The 22,866-nt window shown below is 32.4% G+C and overlaps 2 long non-coding RNA genes across 2 annotated transcripts; both read right to left on the bottom strand.

The window, feature by feature from the left end:
• Nucleotides 1-2,425: 2,425 nt before the first annotated feature.
• Nucleotides 2,426-3,923, bottom strand: LOC118040963 (uncharacterized). Its single transcript, XR_004686225.2, has 3 exons — nucleotides 3,477-3,923; nucleotides 3,054-3,325; nucleotides 2,426-2,861 (listed from the first exon to the last, which is right to left on the bottom strand). It is a non-coding gene; the product is annotated as an uncharacterized lncRNA (long non-coding RNA).
• An 8,280-nt stretch (nucleotides 3,924-12,203) lies between these two features.
• LOC140955477 (uncharacterized) lies at nucleotides 12,204-12,855 on the bottom strand. Its single transcript, XR_012169607.1, has 2 exons — nucleotides 12,589-12,855; nucleotides 12,204-12,397 (listed from the first exon to the last, which is right to left on the bottom strand). It is a non-coding gene; the product is annotated as an uncharacterized lncRNA (long non-coding RNA).
• Between the last annotated feature and the right edge of the window lie 10,011 nt (nucleotides 12,856-22,866).

Below are 22,866 nucleotides of genomic sequence, written 5' to 3'. Positions count from 1 at the left end.
CTAATAGTAATTGAAGTGGACCATACTTTCTATTTAAAGACTAGTAAGCCATTTATCTCGTGTGAAAACTACAATAACTGTTGTCATTTTTATTATCATTATTTGATTTATCTTGTCAAATTTTTTTTGAAAATATCAGTAATATCGTAAACAGAGTTCAATGTAATTTGGGATTTTTTTTCTGTTTTTTTTTATTATAATTACTTGCTTTTAGAAAAAAAATGTGAGCAACTTTAAATACCATTCATGACTTTCTTTAATGTTAGTGGAGTGTTAATTTTTTTTTTTTTTTATGATATCGAGAAACCAAAGTTTTGGCTGGTATTTAAAATCTTTATTTTTTTTTCTTCTATTTTTCTCTCGCATTGTAAATTGTGAAGTCATTGAACAAATATATCATGTTTCCCTAAAAAACAATTTTTTAAAATATTAAATTTTTTCATCTATTTATCTGATTCTTTTTAAAACTACCAGAAAAACAGCACTCTTTTCAGAACAGGTTTTTTTTTGTCTCCACAAGCACACCTGCATAGCTTCAGGTGTGTTTGGTATTGCGGTAGCTTTTATAGTTGTGGTTTAAAAAAAGTTGTTTTATAAAAAGTACTTTTAATTGAGGTTGGTTTGAAAAAATAGGTGTTTGGTTAAAACTGTGGTTGAAATTGACGTGGAAGAAAAAGTAGTTTAATGTGTTTGGTTAATAAAAATGCTTTTCAAATTGAGGTTATAAAATAATTAAAATATATATATATATATATATATATATTTATATTTAATGATTTTTAATTTAAATATTGTAAATTTAATTACTGTTATTACATCATGAAATAAATAATATTGATATCAAATATTTTTTATTATTCCATTACACTATGTGCAATGTCATCACATGTGAAATCTATCCAACAATGACTATATTTTTCATGGTTTCTTAAGCGCGCACAACAAAAACTGAATCTTTTGTTACGTCATCAAACGATCTCCTTTTAATTTTTTAAATAGAACACAATTAACATAAAAATAAAAACTGAATTTTTTTTAACTGGGTCGGACCCGGCAATAACATAATTGAAATTGCGATCATATTTCATAAATGGTACGTTATTATAATTTTTTAAAACACAAAAAAAAAATTAAAAATCATTTTCATGGTTTTTTTTTTAAAAAAAAAAAAAAAACTTAAAACTGTTCCCTTAGCGAACAGTGCGCAGTGGAGCATGGCTCCACTGTTACGTTATTCTCAGCATGAGAAGCAGCAAAATGCTGCTTCTCCGAACCTGTGCGCGCAGCCGTTAAAATTTATGGGGCCACCAGTGAAAATCACTTCTTTTCCTATTACCAAACATTAAAATATGTGGTTGCGGGTGAACCTCACCCGCAACCACAAAACCAAACACCCACTCAGAAACATAGCTATTTATAGCCAGAATTAGCCTACCTACACATGTTCTAGGCATTTCTCACGATACAACTTTTAGTTTTGTACCTATGATTTACGCTACACAGTGTACAGGTAAAATTTTTTTAAAAAAAACAAATAAAAAAACTTTGAAAAACACTTTAAGTTAACTCAATTAGTTTGACAGTTAAATAAAAAAATAATAAAAATATTTAATTAACTCGGTTGAACTTATCTAACTCATAATCCTTTATAACCTAAAAAAAAAACAAAAAATATCACAAAATTAAAGGCCTAATCATATAGCTTCAAATGATAAAATAAAAACTTTAATTTTAAAAACATTAGAAAAAAAAATTAAGATCCAAGATTTGAAATCTTGTTAAACTCACAAATGCAAAATTATATATTATATATATATATATATATATATATATATATATATATATATATCATGGCTAAATAACTTAATATTAAAAGATTAAATTAAAAAAACATTGAAAAAAAAATCTAAATATACTTAAGTTAACTCGATAAACTTATGATCTAGAATATAATATCAAAATAAAACCACATAAAAGAATGTGAAAAACAACTCAAAGCCTAATAACCTAAAAATTTAATAACCTAAAATCAAATGATAAAATTAAAAAAATAATTATTTAAAAAAAAACATAAAAAAACATTAAAGTTAAATTGTGCTAATCCTTACAAATAATAGTCATATTTATAAGATAAAAATTACTTTATAAAATATAAAAAGTAAAAAAAAACACCGAGCAAGACCCCTAATTATTTAAAAATTAAAATTAAAAATAAATAATAATTAAAACAACAATGATTAGATCTTGCATAAAAGCTACATGAAAAAAACAGCGAGGAACTAAAAAAACACTAAATTGGTACTGTGGTAAAAAAGTCTGAGCTGTCTTGTACTGTGGCTACATCATTGTTTTTAAAAAAATTAATTTTTTTATTCCCGAATCATTTTAATATATATTAATATTAAAAAGCAGAAAACAACAGATATGCAAAGCTAAACAGACTAGTTAAGACTTCACGTTTCTTTAACATAAAGCATCTGGTTGCATTGTTTAACCTCAATACTTCTGGTCTTTTTTTTGTTTAACTCTGTCTGCCTGTCTTCTTCTTCGATTACCGCCGGTTATACTCAACCGAATGCTTACATCGTTTATATAACAACCGGCGGCATCGCCCGGGCAATTCACCTACAATGTAATGTAACTCAAAACATTCAATTCGGAACAGAGAACACAAATGCTTAATCAAATGGAAACTTCATCGAAGGAAGAAGGACTAATGTCAACACATCTACTGATGGTTTCATTTTAATGAGAAAAGACGAGCAGGAGTCACTGCTAAGGCAAACTGCTCCTTGTTCTCCATGATCATTAGTCAGCCAACCAGGCCTGGCTTTCCTTGTTCCTGCTTTTCCATTTCCTCGCTGGCAAGACAACGAATAGGAAACACAATCATTGAGAGAAGATTAATTATCAACAGTGCATTTTGATTCTTTTATTTTGAGTTTCGTTAACTTGTGTTTCCCTCCTTGTAATAGCTAGCATTAGCAAGATTAAATATGAAATCCGACATCCCAATAATTAAGAAAAGAAATGGAGAAGGGAATTTAACCAACCGGAGAAGCCCAGTGAGGTGATCAGCATGGGCAAAGTTGTTGTCTTCACGAGCTTTCAAGATGCTAAACATTAGGTTGATCCTGATTTGGTTGTAATCACTCTGCTTGGCTATGGTCATCGTCTCCTCTTTGAGGCTGCGGCATTCAGATTCTATCTCTTCAAACTTTTGTCTTATTTCTCGTTGCCCTTCTCTTATGCGTTTTTGTCCCTCGCCGATCTCTACCATATCTGTTTTCAATCGTTCCATCGTTTCCCTCCTCTCTCTGTTCTTCTTAATATATATATATAAGAACAGCTATTATTTTTAATTTCTGGATATAATGACATGTTATATAGCAACAACCAGTCAAGAAACAACAAACAAGCATTAAGAATAATCTTTACAAGAAAAACATAGAAATATAACTAGATTTGATTCGTACCCATTGTTTCCTGTGTTTGGACTTGGAAACGCGGCGGCTCGGGGCTAAAGGCTTGATCGAATCCATAGCTGCACACACCCGTATTGACTGACTTCCTTTCTATTGAAAGTGAAAGTTGTGTTTATAATGACTAGGGCTCTTCACAATAGCAGTTAATTTATACATCGGATTCAGATCTGTAATCAATAATCAATATCACGTCTTCCGTCCGCTCGAGCTTGGTAGATTTTCGCGTGTAATCGCACGATAACGCCAGAAATTTAAACCAGCCCACCCCTCGTGGGCCTATATATTTTTTTCAAATAACTCCTTTCAATATTTAAATATATTTTTTATAGGTAGAATAGGTATTTTCCAATAACCAATAGCATATATAATAAATTTAATTTTCATAAAAATCATTAATTATTATCGTTGTTTTCATATTATCCCTTCAAGAATTATATATTGCTCTCTTTAGATTTGAAAAATATCATGGCGACTCTTCATCATAGCAATCTTATTTTATTATTATTTTAATTTATTATTTTATAAAGTTAGCACCCTTTCAATTAAATATTTAATTTTATAAATTTTTATTTTTATTATTATCTAATTAAATAAAAAAATAAAATTATTAAACTGTTAGAAATACAGATAACAAATTTGAGGAGTTAAACTAGAAATTTCAAATCAAGTCCTTAATATTAAACAAAAATATTTCTGCTTAATATTTTTTTTATATCAAAACACACACTTCTAATCAACAGGATAAAATCGAATAAAATCTCAAATGCTTATCTTGTCAGAATTGGTGGGCAGAACAGATAAAGCCTAGTAGACTGTGCGTTGGGTCCAGCACACCTCATTTGTCTGCACACAGTGATAACCTTCTTCTGCCATGGTTACTATATATTTATTTCTTTTATCCTTTTAACCTTCTTCTCCATCTGTTGAGAATGGTGGGAGTTATGATCCATGAAGGAACCTGCTGCAAAAGATACCGAAGAACAGGAGGAGGAACATTCTCAAGATCCATTCTGAAAAGACCCCAAACAAGTTAGAAGCGAATACATTAAGATGTGAAGACAGGCATCGAAGAGCTTCCGAGGAGTCATATTCAACTTCAAGGGGGGGCAGCCTCTCTTTGGCGATACTGACGCCATGCCTGACAGTCTAAAGCTCAACTACCATGTTAGTAGCAGAGCCAACCGAAGAAGAGAAGCCAGGAATTCAATCTCCGGCCGGGTGGTCATGAAAAGCTTAAAGCCCAAACACTTTCATCTGCTTCATTTGTCAAAGCCAAGCTTGAGTTGCTACCATAGCTAGCAAAGCAAACAAAATCAACCAAATCATTCTCACGAAGAAGGCTAGGTTACCAATTTTAGTCCTAATCTTGCTGTTTTTATTCGTGTGATCATCTGCTCAAGAAAAGCTTTAAGCTCTATGCAATCTCAGGTCTGTTAATTAGAGCATTGACCAAAAACTGGGATTTCTCCATAAAACTTGAGGAAATCCCAGTTCTCCAGAGCTAAAACTCTCTTTTCCCGAGTCTAGAACCAACAAAACATTCTCAACTTCCTGTTTCAATTTGTCCCACCAAGCCAACCTAGGGTACCCACTCTTCATCAGATTAGGCCCCGGCCGCCGCAGTTCACCGAACCTCTTCCAAACCCCAACCTGAACTAAATGCATTGATGACCAAAGCTCAACTGTTAAACCATCATGTTTTCCCTTTGGAATCCGCAACAAGGTTGACTCAGCGATTTTCCCTTTCAACAAAGTCATATCTCTATAAATGCTGGCAAGAACAGCAGGTGCAAGTGCAATTCTCTTACCTCTAGCGACATGAATTACAATAAGAGAAAACAAGCTAAACGCTTCATGCCAAATCTCGCTGCCAATATCCATGAATTTCGTCATTCACGACAGATTACTGGCCTTCTTAGCAGGTGTCCTTGTCGTTTCTACTGTTGCAGTCTGGAAAACTGGAACTTCTCTTTACAATACGATATTAATTTCTCCGTCCAGAACTTTCATGCTTGTTCTTCTCGCTAATCTGATTGTTGTGCTTCATCCTCATCTTCATTTTTAATCTTAACCCTAGATTTCACCATTTTTCCTTGAAAAACGTTGATTGTCGAAGAGCAGCGCCAGAAAAGTAGATATGCTTTACAATTGAACCATGGGACTCGTTTTGAGAATACTGAGAAAACCATTTTATAAATGTATTGATTACCTTTACATGCATTAATAAAATAGATTTTATCTGTCCACATAGAATTGGGCGGATGCGAATATTAATTATGATATACATTAATTGTGTATATGGTGTTTTGTTATATAGTGTTTTTTAATTAAAAAAAATTAATAATTTTTTATTTATTATTTATATCAAATATATAAAACCATCCAAAAACATTTAAAAACATTAATTTTTTTTTTTATGAAAAGCAATTTAAAATATATATTGCAAAAACTAACACTCGAATATTCATAATGATCTGAATTGATCTGTTACTAACTTGTCCCTGTTAAAAAATAATAATAACTAATAAATCCCATTGAAAACACCTTTCTACACCTGAGACAAAGTTAAATAATTTTTGGTTTTCCAAAAAAAATAACAATTTCAATAGAATTCAAAGTGAAATGAGAATGCACGGTCAAAAAGTCTGGAGCTCTTTTTTTCTTTATTTATTATTATTATTATTATGTTATTGTTATTATTATTTTAATAATTATAAATATTCAAGTAAGCTTACATGTAATTCGATTAATTCCTAGAAATTCAGGCTCTAAAAGATAACGACCAAATAAACCTTTAGTAATTTTAAAATTTACAGAACTTGAACTAATAACGTTTTAAAAGTAAATTAAGAACTTGATTAATTAAGTGACACCCTCAAATTAATTACGATCTGTTATATGCACATGTAGCTTTGTATTTGAGATTTTTCCAGACTGTTTGTTATTGAAGCCACACTATTTTTCGGTAAAAAAAAAAATGATTTTTTAATTAATTTTTTTATTTTAAAATTAATATATTAATATTAAAAAAAAAAACAACCGAAATACTGCAAATCTAAACAAGCTAGTTAAGACTTTACGTTTCTCTAACATAAAGCATGTGGTTGCATTGTTTAGCCTCAATACTTCTGGTATTTTTTTGTTTCATTTTGTTTAATTCTGTCTGCCTGTCTTCTTCGATTACCGCCGGTTATACTCAACCGAATGCTTACATCGTTTATATAACAACCGGCGGCATCGCCCGGCAATTCACCTAGTATGTACTGTCACTCAAAACATTCAACTCGGAACAGAGAACGCAAATCCTTAATCAAATGAAAACTTCATCAAAGGAAGAAGGATATTAAGGGAAGACGAATGCCAACACATATCTAGGTTGAGGACTGATGATTTCACCTAGTGTATTTTTTTTTTCTTGTTTGAGATTCGTTGCTTGCTCGAAGAAAATGACCTCGATTATCAGGTTAAGATTTTATGGAATTTCTTTTTTCTTTTAACTAGGATAAATCTTGACTAAATCATGGTCAGCATTAATGTAATTAAATTGATTAGGTCATAAATCATGATCAATAACTGAGTAGCAGTTAATCTAGGTTCTGAATTATCGGATTTTTACATGGATTTATTGGACTAGGCTTGGTTTTACAGTTATAGTCAAGCATTCCACTCTCTTTGATTTTTTTTTTTTATTATTATTTTATATAATCGTGGGCTTTCATTGCCCAGCACATTCAAATCTTGATTTAATGGAGTTTAACTCTCGTGGATTGGTCTTGTAGAGCTTTTGTTTAAGCCCTGGCATGGTCATGGTTGCCGTTTTGTATCTTGGGTTTCTGTTTTTGAAAATAAGTTCTAAATATGGGAAAATAAAGGTGGTGATAACATGTTTGTGAGTGTGTTTTAAAAGTTTTTTAAGAAAAAATTAATTTTTTTTATTTTAAATTAATATATTTTTTATTTTTTCAAATTATTTTGATGGGTTGATGTTAAAAATATTTTTTTTTAAAATAAAAAAAATATTATTTGCATATTTTTCTGAATAAAATACATTTTGAAAACTCAAACACTCTAACTTGAGTCATTAAAACAAAATAAAAAAAACCTGAAAATTATGAAAAAAAAATGTTCTTATTTTTAGAAAACAGAAAATAAAAATATGAAACGGCAACAATACCCCACATTTAATGTTAGATTCTTTTTGATTTTAAAAGCAGACCATTACGAGAGAGCAACTTTCTCTTTTCAAATCGATAGCAAAACAAATGTGAGTTGCTCTAAGACTATTTTAGATATTCCTTCCATCCCAAAGTTATTAAATCAGCTCCAAAGGTACACAGGTTAATTAGATTAATCTAAAACATTTTTTTTTTTTTTGAAGATCATAGAGTATAATAAAATTTTCAAATCTCACATTAAAAAAAACACATAATTTTGTTTCTTGTGAAGATAGAGTATGTATATGGAAGAGCTTCAAAATTTAAAAAAAAAAAAAAATTCTTGAAAAATATAGGCATGTATATTAAAGAGTTTCAAATCTCATATTGAAAATATATTATATCATCCTTTTAAGTTGAAATATTTAAACAAAAAAAACTTGTTATTAGCATTGAAAAAACATAACATTTTTTTTTGTGAATATAGAATATATATACGAAATGGCTTCAAATCACATATTGAAAAAACAACTTTTTTCTTGGGAACATAGAGTATATATACTAAAGGGTTTTAAATCTCACTTTGAAAAAACATAACTTTTTTTAATAATGAACATAAAGTATATATATGAAAAGGCTTGAAATCTTACATTAAAAATATAACTTTTTTATTAGTAACATAGAGTATATTATAAAAGGTTTCAATTCTACATTGAAAAAATAAAATATTTTTCTAGTATTTATATAGGGAACTTTAAAAAGTGTTAATAACCAACTAAAAATAAATAAACAAAAAGGAGTATAGAAGAAAAATCATATTTGAAAAAAAAAAACATCAGGTTTTATCCAGGTCATGGATCGACTGGGTTTTGCTGGATTATTGCACCGACTGGTCTTTTAACAAACCCAGACCAATCCATCCACCGAGTCGACTGAGTTTAATAACTGTACTAAATTCATTCTTTTTCATGTACGGACCAATTATAACTCAATAATCAACATGTATGATGGATTCTACTTTCAGTAAAAATCCTAAATTATTATTGTTGTTTGGCCTTGATGATTGTTACAACTTTAATTTTTCAAGTGGAGTTCATGGTTTAAATTATGATTTTTACAAATTAAATCGTAAAGTTCAGGATGATTTAATATATCATCGTTTTAATATTAAAAAACTCTTTTAATATTTAATTAATTTTAAATTAGTTATCATGATTTGCTTGGATTTAATATTTATAAAGTTATCAGAATCTGAATCAATTTAATTAATGCTGAATTCTGCTAGTTTCTATTGCTTTTATTTAAACTATTATATAAACAAATAAAAGATAATTTTTAAAAAATAAAATAATTAAATAAAAAATACAAATCCTATATTTAGTAGGATAAACTAGAAATATCAAATTGGGTCTTAATATTAAAGGAAAAATATCTCTTCCTTAAATTTTTTTTAAATCAAATCAACACTTCAAATCAACTTCATAAAATAAGAAAAAAAACTCTCAAGTGCTTATCTAGTCAGGATTGGGTGGGCAGAACAGATAACGCCTAGTAGGCTCTGCGTCGGGTCCAGCAGCACACGGCATTTGTCTGCACACTGTGACAATAACTTCATGCCAGAGTGCATGGTTACAATATGAATATATTTATTTCTATTATCCTTTTAACCTTGTTCTGCATCTGTTGTAAATGGTGGGAGTTATCCATTAATTAGGAACCTGCTGCAATGCTTACTGCCATGTTAGTAGCATAGCCAACAGCAGAAGAGAACCCATGAATTCAAATAACATAAAATCAAGCAAATCATTCTCACGAAGAAGGCTAGCTAGGTTAACAATTTTAGTCTTAATCTTTCTGCTTTTATTCGTGTGATCATCTGCTCAAGCTCTTCAACAAAAGCTTTAAGCTCTCTGCAATCTCAGGTCTGTTAATTAGAGCACTGACCAACACAACCCTGAAAGATCTTCGTCGGTTCCGAATTGCATTGCAACCCTATGCGGTAAATGCTGTTCTGAACAAATGCCATTAATTCGTCATTCAAACTAGAACCAACAGTCGCCGGCCCACATTTCTTTTTCTCCATAAAACTTGAGGAAATCCCAGTTTTCCAGAGCTAAAACTCTCTTTATCCGAGTCTAGAACCAACGAAACATTCTCAACTTCCAGTTTCAATTTGTTCCACCGAACCAACCTAGGGTACCCACTCCTAATCAGATTAGGCTCCGGCCGCCGCAGTTCACCGAACCTCTTCCAAACCCCAACCTGAACCAATTGCATTGATGACCAAAGCTTAACTGTTAAACCATCATGTTTTCCCTTTGGAATCCGCAACAAGGTTGACTCTACGATTTAATTTCCCTTTCAACAGATTCATATCTCTATAAATGCTGGCAAGACAAGTGCAATTCTATTACCTCTAGCGACATGAATTACAATAGAGAAAACAAGTTAAATGCTTCATGCTAAATCTCGCTGCTACTATTCATGAATTTCTTCATTCACGACAGATTACTGGCCTTCTTAGCAGGTGTTCTTATCATTTCTACTGTTGCAGTCTGGAAAACTGGAACTTCTCATTACAATACGATAATTCTCCATCCAGAATTTTGATGCCTGTTCTTCTCGCTAATCTGATTGTTGTTCTTCACCTTCATCTTCCCTTCCATCATCTTTTTTAATCTTAACCCTAGATTTCACCAAGTTTTCCGCCTATTATATATGACCCACTTCAATTATCATTATCATTGATTATCTTTATTGTTTATATTTGATTTATTTTGTCCAGAACTTTATAATGCTACTAGTAATATTATAATTAGGGCTTCAATGAGTTTGATCTACTTGGTGAACTTCTTTAATTTTATTAGATTCACATCGTCGAGTTTTTTTGATGATAGATTTGATGTATAATTAAAGTATTTATTTTATTTTTCACTCATCATCGTAAATTGTGAAGTCATTTAACAAATATATTTTCGAAATTTCATGTTTCCCATAAAACAACTTTAAAATATTAAATTTCTCAACTATTTATGTAATTCTTTTTGGAACTAGAACATACGGCACACTTTTCTGCATAAGTGTTTCTGTCTCCACTAGCACACCTGCATAGTTTCACAGACATGGCTATTTATGGCCAGCATTGCTGCATTAGCCGACCTACACATTTCGTCTGATACAACTTTTAGTTTTACGCTACACAGTGCGACTGGTAAAATTAAAAAAAAAATGATGATCAAAAAAATGATAATCAAAATTAATAGAAATACAAACCAGTGGACACACTAAATTTTTAAAAGAGTTGGCATCAATTTCTGGACTAAACAAGAGAGAAAAGACAGGAAAAGAAAATTGTTTATACGGAGCTCAACCACACTTCATTCATGAATAAGCATCCCACCATCGCAAAGAGGATGACCCACCGTTACAAACATTGTTATTGACACAACTTTTAACCATTGATAGGGGAGGCACACACCATCTGAAGAGCATGAGTGCCTTCCACTTGCTAATAAATATATGACACATATTAATTATTTTTAAAAATTATTTTTTATATATATGATTAAAGATTTAATTGTCTTTAATCCAAATATATAATTACAAAATAACTGTATTGAAAAGATCTAAATGACTCTGAATACAAGTTTTATCATATTTATTTTAAGGGAAATATCATTCTTTTACTATAAAACCATAAAACTATTCCTACTAGTTTTAATTTTTCTTACTTTTAAAAGTGTTTAAATCATTACACTTTATTTAAAACGCAAACAAACTAACTTGTCCCTATTAAAAATAATAATTACTAATAAATCCTATTGAAAACACCTTTCTACACCTGAGACAAAGTTAAACAAGTTTCTTTTTCCGGAAAGAAAATATCAATCTCACTGGAATTCAAAGTGAAATGAGAATGCACGTTCACAAAGTCTGGAGCTCTTTCTTTTTTCTTTATTATTATTATTATTATTATTATTATTATAAATATTTGAGTGAGCTTATGTATATCTTAACTAATTCTTTAAAATTTAGGCTTTAAAATTAACAATTAGATAAATTTACATTAGCTTTTAGATTCATAGCACTCGTACTAATAATCTCTTTAAAACAAATTAAAAAAAGTAATATCTTCAAGTTAATTATAATTTATTATGTACTTATGGCTTTGTATTTGAGACCTTTTCACTCTTTGTTATTGAAGCCACACCGTTTTTTTGGTAAAAAAAAAAAAATGATTTATTTATTTATTTTAAAATTAATATGAAAAAATAAATCTTAAAAAACAGAATTAAAAAAAAAAAAAAAAAAAAAACAACCGAATACTGCAAAGCTAAACAGGCTAGTTAAGACTTTACGTTTCTCTAACATAAAGCATGTGGTTGCATCGGTTAACCTCAATACTTCTGGTTTTTTTTTTTTTCATTTTGTTTAATTATGTCTGCCCATCTTCTTCTTCGATTACCTCAGGTTATACTCAACCGAATGCTTATACCGTTTATATAACAACCGGTGGCATCGCCCGGCAATTCACCTAGTATGTACTGTAACTCAAAACATTCAATTCGGAAAGAGAACACAAATCCTTTATCAAGAAGACTAATGTCAATACATATATAGATTTAGGACTGATGATTTCATTTTCATAAGAAAGGACGATCAGGAGTCACTGCAAAGGCAAACTGCTCGTCGTTTTCCATGATCATGAGTCAGCCAACCAGGCCTGCCTTTCCTTGTTCCTGCTTTTCCATTTCCTCGCTGGCAACACAACGAATAGGAAACACAATTATTGAGAGAAGATTAATTATCAACGGTGCATTTTGATTCTTTTATTTTGAGTTCGTTAACTTATGTTCCCCTCCTTGTAATAGCTAGCATTAGCAAGATTAATTATGAAATCCAGAATCCCAAGAATTAAGAAAAGAAATGGCGAAGGGTATTCAACCAACCGGAGGAGCCCAGTAAGGTGATCAGCATGGGCAAAGTTGTTGTCCTCACGCGCTTTCAAGATGCTAAACATTAGGTTTATCCTGGCTTGATTGTAATCACTCTGCTTGGCAATGTTCATCGTCTCCTCTTTGAGCCTGCGGCATTCAGATCCTATCTCTTCAAACTTTTGTCTTATTTCTCGTTGCCCTTCTCTTATGCGTTTTTGTCCCTCGCCGATCTCTACCATATCTGTTTTCAATCGTTCCATCTTTTCCCTCCTCTCTCTGTTCTTCTTAATATATATATATATAAGAACAGCTATTATTTTTTAATTTCTGGATATAATGACATGTTATATAGCAACAACCAGTCAAAGAAACAACAAACAAGCATTAAGAAATAATCTTTACAAGAAAAACATAGAAATATAACTAGATTTGATTCGTACCCATTGTTTCCTGTGTTTGGACTTGGAAACGCGGCGGCTCGGGGCTAAAGGCTTGATCGAATCCATAGCTGCAAACACCCGTATTGACTGACAATAAATTTAATTTTCATAAAAATCTTTAATTATTATTGTCGTTTTCATACTATCCCTTCAAGAATTATATATTGCTCTTTTTAGAATTGAAAAATATTATGGTGACTCTTCATCATAGCAAAAAATTTTTTTGTTATTATAATTTATAAAATTATTACACTTTCAATTAAATATTTTAATTTTATAAATTTTCATTTTTATTATTATCTAATTAAATAAATAAAATAAAATTATTAAACTATTAGAGATACAAATAACAATTTTGATGAGTTAAACTAGCAATTTTAAATCTGTCTTAATATTGAATAAAAAAAATTTTGCTTGATATTATTGTATATCAAAATTAAAGTTAAAAGTGATTTATTTTCAGTTTAATTCGATTTTTATCAAAAAAATAAACTAAGCTGAATTAAAAAAAAAAAAAAGAACCGAAATTGATTCAAATCGACTGGTTTTTATTCGGTTTTTAAGATAAAAACTTATTCCAACCGATTTGACTTGGTTTTTTTTTTTTTTTTTTTTTGGGTTCTGTTTAGTTCGGTTTTTTCAGTTTTAAACTTATAAAACCGAAACCAAACTGAACCGGTTAATTTTTTTTTGGTACGGGAGTTATCCATGCTGCAATATCTATTCTATCAGCGTCCAAAAGATACCGAAGAACAGGAGGAGGAACATTCTCTCTTTGGCGATAGTGACGCCATGCCTGACAGTCGAAAGCTCTACTACCATGTTAGTAGCATAGCCAACAGAAGAAGAGAAGCCAGGAATTCAATCTCCGACCGGGTGGTCATGAAAAGCTTAAAGCCCAAACACTTTCATCTGCTTCATTTGTCAAAGCCAAGCTTGAGATGTTAACATAACTAGCAAAGCAAACAAAATCATCCAAATCATTCTCAAGAAGAAGGCTAGGTTAACAATTTTAGTCCTAATCTTGCTGTTTTTATTCGTGTGATCATCTGCTCAAGAAAAGCTTTAAGCTCTATGCAATCTCAGGTCTGTTCATTAGAGCATTGACCAAAAACTGGGATTTCTCCATAAAACTTGAGGAAATCCCAGTTCTCCAGAGCTAAAACTCTCTTTTCCCGAGTCTAGAACCAACGAAACATTCTCCACTTTCTGTTTCAATTTGTCCCACCAAACCAAACCTAGGGTACCCACTCCTCATCAGATTAGGCTTCGTCTGCAGTTTTTTGAACCTCTTCCAAACCCGAACCTCAACTAATTGCATTGATGACCAAAGCTTAACTGTTAAACCATTGGAGTCCGCAACAAGGTTGACTCTGCGATTTTCCCTTTCAACAAAGTCATACATCTATAAATGCTGGAATAGGTGGTGTTTTGCGGAATCATCATGGAATACTTTTAGGTATTTTTTCTATGCCGATTGGGATCTTGGACTCTAATGTAGCTGAGCTGAGAGCAGTAGTCAAAGCTATCGAATTGTCAGCCTCTAACTGCTTCTTACATCATAAACATATTATTATCGAATCTGATTCTGCCAATGTCATTAGCTGGATGAATAATTCTTATAATAGGCCTTGGATTCATCATAAACTCTTCTCTTCAGCTCAGAGGCTAGCTTCATGTTTTGATTCAATCACCTACTCTCATTCTTACCGGGAAAGCAATCACATAGCAGATCATCTCGCTAAACAAGGAGTGCACAAAATATCTGATTTTGTGGCTTGGCTATGACCCTCATAGATAATTTATCGGTACTTTGTTTAATCCAATGCAGATTATGTTGATTGGGGCATTCTTTTGGCTCCTATGCAGGGAACAGATGGTGGATCATTTTTATTGAGTTTGTAGGGTTTTTGTTATGTTGGTTTGCTAGCTAATTCAGCAAACTTTTTCTCTGTGTAATGATTGCATTGCACAAATTTGCATTTCTTATTAATAACAGCTTCTTTCAAAAAAAAGAACAGCAGGTGCAAGTGCAATTCTATTACCTCTCGCGACTTGAATTACAATAGAGAAAACAAGCTAAATGCTTCATGCTAAATCTCGCTGCCACTATCCATGAATTTCCCCAATTCACGACAGATTACTGGCCTTCTTAGCAGGCGTCCTTGTCATTTCTACTGTTGCAGTCTGGAAAACTGGAAATTCTTATTACAATACGATATTAATTTCTCCATCCAGAACTTTCATGCTTGTTCTTCTCGCTAATCTGATTGTTGTGCTTCATCTTCATCTTCCCTTCCATCTTCTTTTTTAATCTTAACCCTCGATTTCACCATGTTTTCCTTGAAAAACGTTGATTGTCGAAGAGCAGCGCCAGAAAAGTAGATATGCTTTATAATTGAACCATGGGACTTGTTTTTGGAATACTGCGAAAACCATTTTGTAACTGTATTCATTAACTTTACATGCATTAATAGAATAGATGCGAACATTAATTATGATATAAATTAATTGTGTATATAGTATTCTGTTGTATAGTGTTTTTAATTAAAAAAAATTCAATAATTATTTATTTATTATTTATATCAACATATAAAACTATCCAAAAACATTTAAAAATATTAATTTAATATTTTTTTCTTATGAAAACAATTTAAAAAAACAGATTGTAAAGCAAAAAAGAAAAACACTCACTAAAATCCTTTTACCTAGGATATTTTTCTTATTAGCATGGTTTTTAAATATATATAGTAAAATAACATATTTTGAAAATAAAAGAAAAACCTATTGACAAAAAAGCATATTTAATACATGTCGTGATTCGAAAAACACAACAAGATATTTTTAAAAAATAATAAAATAACATAAACTTGAAAAATAATTGATGAAATAGCACAAAAGATATATGTGGTGATTGAAAAATAAGATATTTATTGTTATTGTTGATAAAAAAAAATGTAACTTTTTCAAAAAAATATCATTATTAAATGTATTGCACAAATTATAATAATGAGAGTTAAAACAAAAAACTTTGAAGATATATCAAATCTTTGATTATAACATCATCAGATTCATAAAATAAATCTTAACAAAATAAATTCATTTACACTAAAACAATCATCAATAGTGATTGGAGTGAACTATATTCTCTATCCAAAAACAAATAAAACACATTAAATTAAAACACATATTACATGTGTCTTGTTTCCAATTATTATTGATCATTTTTATTGTTGTTGTTTGATTTATTTGTTAAGATTTTTTATATTGCACTAATAATACTATAATTAAAGCTATTGTGCATTTTATAATTTTTTTTTTAGAAAGAGTGTAATTTATTTTAATTTTGTTAGATTCATCTCGTAAGGTTTTTTTTTTTTTTTTTTTTATGATACAATGATATCCTCGTTAAAGATTTGATATGTATATAAAGTTTTTATTTTTTTTTCTTTTTATCATCGTGAATTGTGAAGCCATTTAACAAAAAAATAATAATTAAAAATATCATGTTTTCCACCAAAAACAACTTTAAAATATTAATTTTCTCAACTATGTATCTGATTCTTTTAAAAACTACGACAACATACGGCAATGTTTCCTGTATAGGTGTTTGTCTCCACCAGCAAACTTGCATACCTAAGCTTACCAATCCCATTTCCGTAAGTATTTTTTTTTTAATTGTAATAAAATATTTTAGTTTTGTATTGTTTTGACATGTTGTTTCGGAATTGTATTATATATATATATATATATATAAAGGTTGTTAAAATCGCGATTTTGACACAGCACGGAACATGCAAACCAAATTCAAATCGTAAAATCGTAAGGAATTTTAAATACATTAAAAAAAAAAATTATGCTTCAAATAAAAATTCATAGCACCTTAAAATACATGCTTCAAATAAAAATCCATACATAGTTTCAAGCACTTTAAAATGCATGATTCAAATAAAAATCCAATACATAATTTAAATAACTTTTCATTAGCTAATAATTAACAAACTTAAAAACAAATAATTTGCTGGTGTGTCATGTAAACCAACTTTCATTGCGTCATCTTCCTCTTAGTCCTTGTGTTTCCTCAGAAATTCATCAATATCATTAGCATCAAGAGGATTATTAGTGTCACTACTAGTTACCAACACGCTCTAATATTATAGCATTAGTGCTCTACTAGTACCTCCGGACCAATATCATCAATTTGAATCTCCAAATCATCTTCAGTATCTTACTCTCCATTTCAGCATCTAGGAATTTTATTCCCATCACTTTCATCTTCACTTCATTTTTTTTCGTGTTGCACACTGTCAATAGCACCAAGCAAATCAAAATGTTTGAATGTTTTTCTCCCTCGGTTATCCAATCATCATAAGATGAAAGATTATCTTCTTCACCAAAATCATTGTCGCACGTCGGAAAATCCACGAGCGCGCGGCATCGCTGGCGATTTATGTCTCGTTTGTATTGCTTGAGTTGGTTCTTTAGGAGTCGCCACCTAGTATTTAATTTGAGGTTACTAGAAACCTGGTGGACTGGTCATGGTAGAGATTCACGGGTAAGGGACTGATGTGGTTAGGGAAGGTGTTAGCACCCCTAACACACCTACCTGAGGTAAGCTGCTCCGTGGACTTGATGTGTTAAAGAAGTTTTTAAAAATTTTGTCTTTTTCATCGGAAATTTAGAAATACAACTTCCTTACAAGTTGTACTTTACACCTTTGATCCCGCATCAAAATATTAAATCCTTCTTTGTTCTTTGCTGTCTCATCATAAAAGATTCATAAACAAAATACACGCACCACATTCAAAGCTTCATGAGCTTGATGTAATTTTTAAAAATGAAGAATTTTAGCCCACTTCTAAGCTATGATACATCGATTATTAATTTCCCGCCCCAGAATATATGTAGAAACATGTTCTTACATTTTCATTGGAAAAATAAACAAGCATGATTTTATCCATCCTTAGAATTTTGCATGTTCAAATTAAACAGTTAAATTCTTTTGTCTTTTTTTTTTATTATTTTTATAATTCAATATAATAATATAATAATAATAATAAAAAACACACACAACACATCTCCTCCTTTTATTTATGCTTGACTCACCCACAATTGCATGTCCACATACATGTTTACAACATAACAAAGAAAAAAATAAATCAAATAAATCAAAACACAACAATGCCCAAATATACACAGCAACATTTGAAAATTCCAAAATTAGCTTCGGGAACAGTGCTGGGAATTCTGGGCATCTTCTGTGATCGTTGTACACTGGTGGCGCGTCCTCCCACGCGCCGCCGAAAGCAAATGGAGATGGCCGGATCTGAGCCGTTTTCTCCTTCTTCTCCTTCCCTGCCGGCTGTGAGGAACACCAGGGTACCTGCAAGACAGAAATCACACAACACAGTCGATTTTAGTCTTTCATTTTCTTATGTTTTGCAGATCTGTTTTTAATTTTTTTTTGGTTCCCTGTCCGTGGTTCTTCTCTTCTTCTCCGTTTCAAATCGCCGCAAGGAAAAGGACCCGAACCAGAGGGCGTCGCTGCTGTGGAAGGAGCGCTGGAGGAAGACGACGGCTTGCTTCTGTGCAGGACTGCGCGTTCGGTGGCCGGCCTGCGGGCACTGTTGCAGCTGGTCTGTTGAAGCTACGGTGGAGCTATTTCTTCGGCGATGACCGACTGAGAGGAGTGTGAAAGGGTGGTCTGTCGCTGAGAGAGAGGTTGGACAGAGCTGGGGACGGTCGGCTGAGGAAGAGAACTTGTATGTGGCCGTGGTGGAGAGATGGAGAAGACCGTGTCGGATTGCCCTGACCACTGCTGCCGGAGAGGGGCGGCGCTGCTGAGGCAGAGTGAGGAGAGAGCTGGGTCTCCGCTCAGTTCGTCTCTTGCTCCTGCAACTGAGAGGAAAAGAAGTTGTTGCCAAAGGAAAATGAGGGCTGAGTTGAGATGCTGCCTTTGATCTCCTGGTTTTCAAAAGGAAGGGGAGATGGAGGTGCCGAAAAGGCACAGGGGAACGAGAGGAAACGGGGCTGTCTTCTGCCCCCGGTTTGTTTTGCAAAATATTAACGGAAAGGGGGGAGACCGGTGTGAGGATCAGGAATGAGTGGCAGCCGGTTCAAGAGAACCGGCTGAGGGAGAAGAGAAAATAAATTAAAAGGGAAGCTGGCAGCTGTGATCGGAGAAGAAGGAAAAAATTTCCCAAAAGGGGGGGTCCTCCTGGCGGCTGCTTTCAGTAGAGAAGAAGAAAGTTTAGTTTTTTAGGGTTCTCCCTTTTCTCCCAAAATTACAAAAATGAACCCCCTTAACTTTGAGTTAAAAGCTGCTATTTATAGGCAAAACATTTTTCGGGTTTCCAAATTGGTCCCTTAATTTTTTTGTGTTCAATTGACTTGGTAAAAAATTAAATTTGGTCTTAAATTTTCAATCTTTTCAATTCAGTCCAAATTAAGCTCCCAAACTTAATTTTCACCAATTAAGCCCCCAAATTAATTTGACCCATTTAAAGTATAATTAAGTCCTTGCACTTAATTAAATCCTTCAATGGACCTAAATTAATTCTTAAACATAATTAAAATTTAATTTGGCCCATGATTAAATCAAATTGGCCATTAAAAATTTAATTATGTCATTGAACTTAATTTTATGCAAATTCATCCAATAATCATTTAATTTGACCTTCGAATTTGCATTTAATTTGACCTTCGATTTTTGCCTATTTTTGCGGTTCTTTTTTATCAGCTTTCTCCACATTGCCGGCCTTTATTTTATTTTTTTTAATTTTTTATTTTCAAAAAAGTGAAATTTGGGGAATAACCCAAAATTGGGTTATGACAGTTGCCCCCCTCTTTACAATGCTATGAAAGAAAGTTTTGTAAGAGACTTTAGATAATAAGCGTTGTAAAGAAGAAACAAAAAGGAAGATTTTTTTTTTTTTTTGATAAATGGTCGAATTTGTCATGGGTGACCTACCCGGGTGAAAAACACGAAGATGTTTTAAAGTGGTGAAAAATACAGAGATTTTTCAAAGTGGTGAGAAATGCAAAGATTTCTCAAAATGGTGAAAAATGCAAAGATTTTTCAAAGTGGTTTTGTTGTAATGGGCAACCGGCCCCATATGGAAAGGTTTTGAAAAATACAAAGATTTTTTCAAAGAGGTGAAAAATGCAGAGATTTTTCAAAGTGGTTTCGTTATAATGGGCAACCGGCCCAAGATGGAAGGGTTTGAAAAATACAAAGATCTTTCAAAGAGGTGAAAAATACAGAGATTTTTCAAAGAGGTGAGAAATACGAAGATTTCTCAAAATGGTTTTATTGTTATGGGCAACCGGCCCAGATGAAAGGTTTTGAAAAATACAAAGATTTTTTCAAATAGGTGAAAAATGCAGAGATTTTTCAAAGTGGTGAGAAATGCAAAGATTTCTCAAGATGGTGAAAAATTTTAGAGGTGGTGAGAAATGCAAAGATTTCTCAAAGGGGTTTTGTTGTAATGGGCAACCGGCCCAAGTTGAAAATGAAAAGTTTTTTTCAAGTGTAGAAATGCAAAGATTTCTCAAAATGGTGAGAAATGCAAAACATTTCTCACAGTGGTGAAAAATACAAAGATTTTTCAAAGTGGTTTTGTTGTAATGGGCAACCGGCCCAGATGAAAGGTTTTGAAAAATACAAAGATTTTTTCAAAGAGGTGAAAAATACAAAGATTTTTCAAAGTGGTGAGAAATGCGAAGATTTCTCTAAGTGGTGAAAAGTGCAAAGATTTTTCAAAGTGGTGAGAAATACAAAGATTTCTCAAAGTGGTCTTGTTGTGATGGGCGACTTGCCCAGATGGAAAGTGATGAAAAATGCAAAGATTTTTCAAAGTGGTAGAGAAATGCAAAGATTTTTCAAAGTGGTTTTGTTGTAATGGGCAACCTGCCCAGATGAAAGGTTTTGAAAAATGCAGAGATTTTTTCAAAGAGGTGAAAAATGCAGAGATTTTTCAAAGTGGGTGAAAAATGCAGAGATTTTTCAAAGTGGTGAAAAATGCAGAGATTTTAATGGGCAACCGGCCCAGATGGAAAGTGATGAAAAATGCAAAGATTTTTCAAAGTGGTTTTGTTGTAATGGGCAACCGGCCCAGATGAAAGGTTTTGAAAAATACAAAGATTTTTTCAAATAGGTGAAAAATGCAGAGATTTTTCAAAGTGGTGAGAAATGTGAAGATTTTCTCAAAGTGGTCTTGTTGTGATGGCGACTTGCCCAAATGGAAAGTGATGAAAAATGCAAAGATTTTTCAAAGTGGTGAGAAATGCAAAGATTTCTCAAAGTGGTGAAAAATGCAGAGATTTTTCAAAGTGGTTTTGTTGTAATGGGCAACCGGCCCGAGATGGAAAGGTTTTGAAAAATACAAAGATTTTTTCAAAGAGGTGAAAAATGCAGAGATTTTTCAAAGTGGTGAGAAATGTGAAGATTTCTCAAAGTGGTCTTGTTGTGATGGGCGACTTGCCCAAATGGAAAGTGATGAAAAATGCAAAGATTTTTCAAAGTGGTGAGAAATACAAAGATTTCTCAAAGTGGTGAAAAATGCAGAGATTTTTCAAAGTGGTTTTGTTGTAATGGGCAACCGGCCCGAGATGGAAAGGTTTTGAAAAATACAAAGATTTTTTCAAAGAGGTGAAAAATGCAGAGATTTTTCAAAGTGGTGAGAAATGTGAAGATTTCTCAAAGTGGTCTTGTTATGATGGGCGACTTGCCCAAATGGAAAGTGATGAAAAATGCAAAGATTTTTCAAAGTGGTGAGAAATGCAAAGATTTCTCAAAGTGGTGAAAAATGCAGAGATTTTTCAAAGTGGTTTTGTTGTAATGGGCAACCGGCCCGAGATGGAAAGGTTTTGAAAAATACAAAGATTTTTTCAAAGAGGTGAAAAAATGCAGAGATTTTTCAAAGTGGTGAGAACAAAATGTGAAGATTTCTCAAAGTGGTCTTGTTGTGATGGCCCGACTTGCCCAAATGGAAAGTGATTGAAAAATGATTTTCAAAGATTTTTCAAATGGAAAGTGAGAAATGCAAAGATTTCTCAAAAATAATGAAAAATGCAAAGATTTTTCAAAGTGGTGAGAAATGCAAGGACTTCTCAAAAATGGTTTTATTGTTATGGGCAACCGGCCCAAATGGAAGATGAAAAGAGTTTTGAAAGAGGTCTGATTATAATGAGTGACCTACCCGGGCGAAAAGGCAAAAATGTTTAAAAGGGACGACATGATAGGACTCGATGGGGAACGAGGGCTGAAGAGCGCACTCGCAAGGTTGTAGGGTTAGAAAAACACACTACCTAAGAGGTGAGTGCTCCAAGGCGCACTCTAAAGGAGGTAAGGAGGTAAGGTTGGAAAACGCACTACCTAAGGTGGTTAATGGCCCTAAGGCGCACTTAAAAGGAGGTATGGTTGGAAAACACACTACCTAAAGTGGTTAATGACCCTAAGGCGCACTTAAAAGGAGGTATGGTTGGAAAACACACTACCTAAAGTGGTTGATGGCCTTAAGGCGCACTTAAAAAGAGGTAGGGTTACAAACATGCACTACCTAAGATGTGAGGGCTCGAAGGAGCTCTCAAAAGGAGGTATGGTTGGAAAACACACTACCTAAAGTGGTTGATGGCCTTAAGGTGCACTTAAAAAGAGGTAGGGTTACAAACATGCACTACCTAAGATGTGAGGGCTCGAAGGAGCTCTCAAAAGGAGGTAGGGTTGGCAAACACACTACCTAAGGTCGTTAATGGCCCTAAGGCGCACTTAAAAAGAGGTAGGGTTACAAACATGCACTACCTAAGATGTGAGGGCTCGAAGGAGCTCTCAAAAGGAGGTAGGGTTGGC

The sequence above is a fragment of the Populus alba genome, chromosome 1 (assembly GCF_005239225.2).
Source record: "Populus alba chromosome 1, ASM523922v2, whole genome shotgun sequence".
NCBI classification, from domain to species: Eukaryota; Viridiplantae; Streptophyta; class Magnoliopsida; order Malpighiales; family Salicaceae; genus Populus; species Populus alba.
The sequence above is the reverse complement of the archived record's forward strand: the minus strand, read 5'-3'. Positions and strand labels throughout refer to the sequence as shown.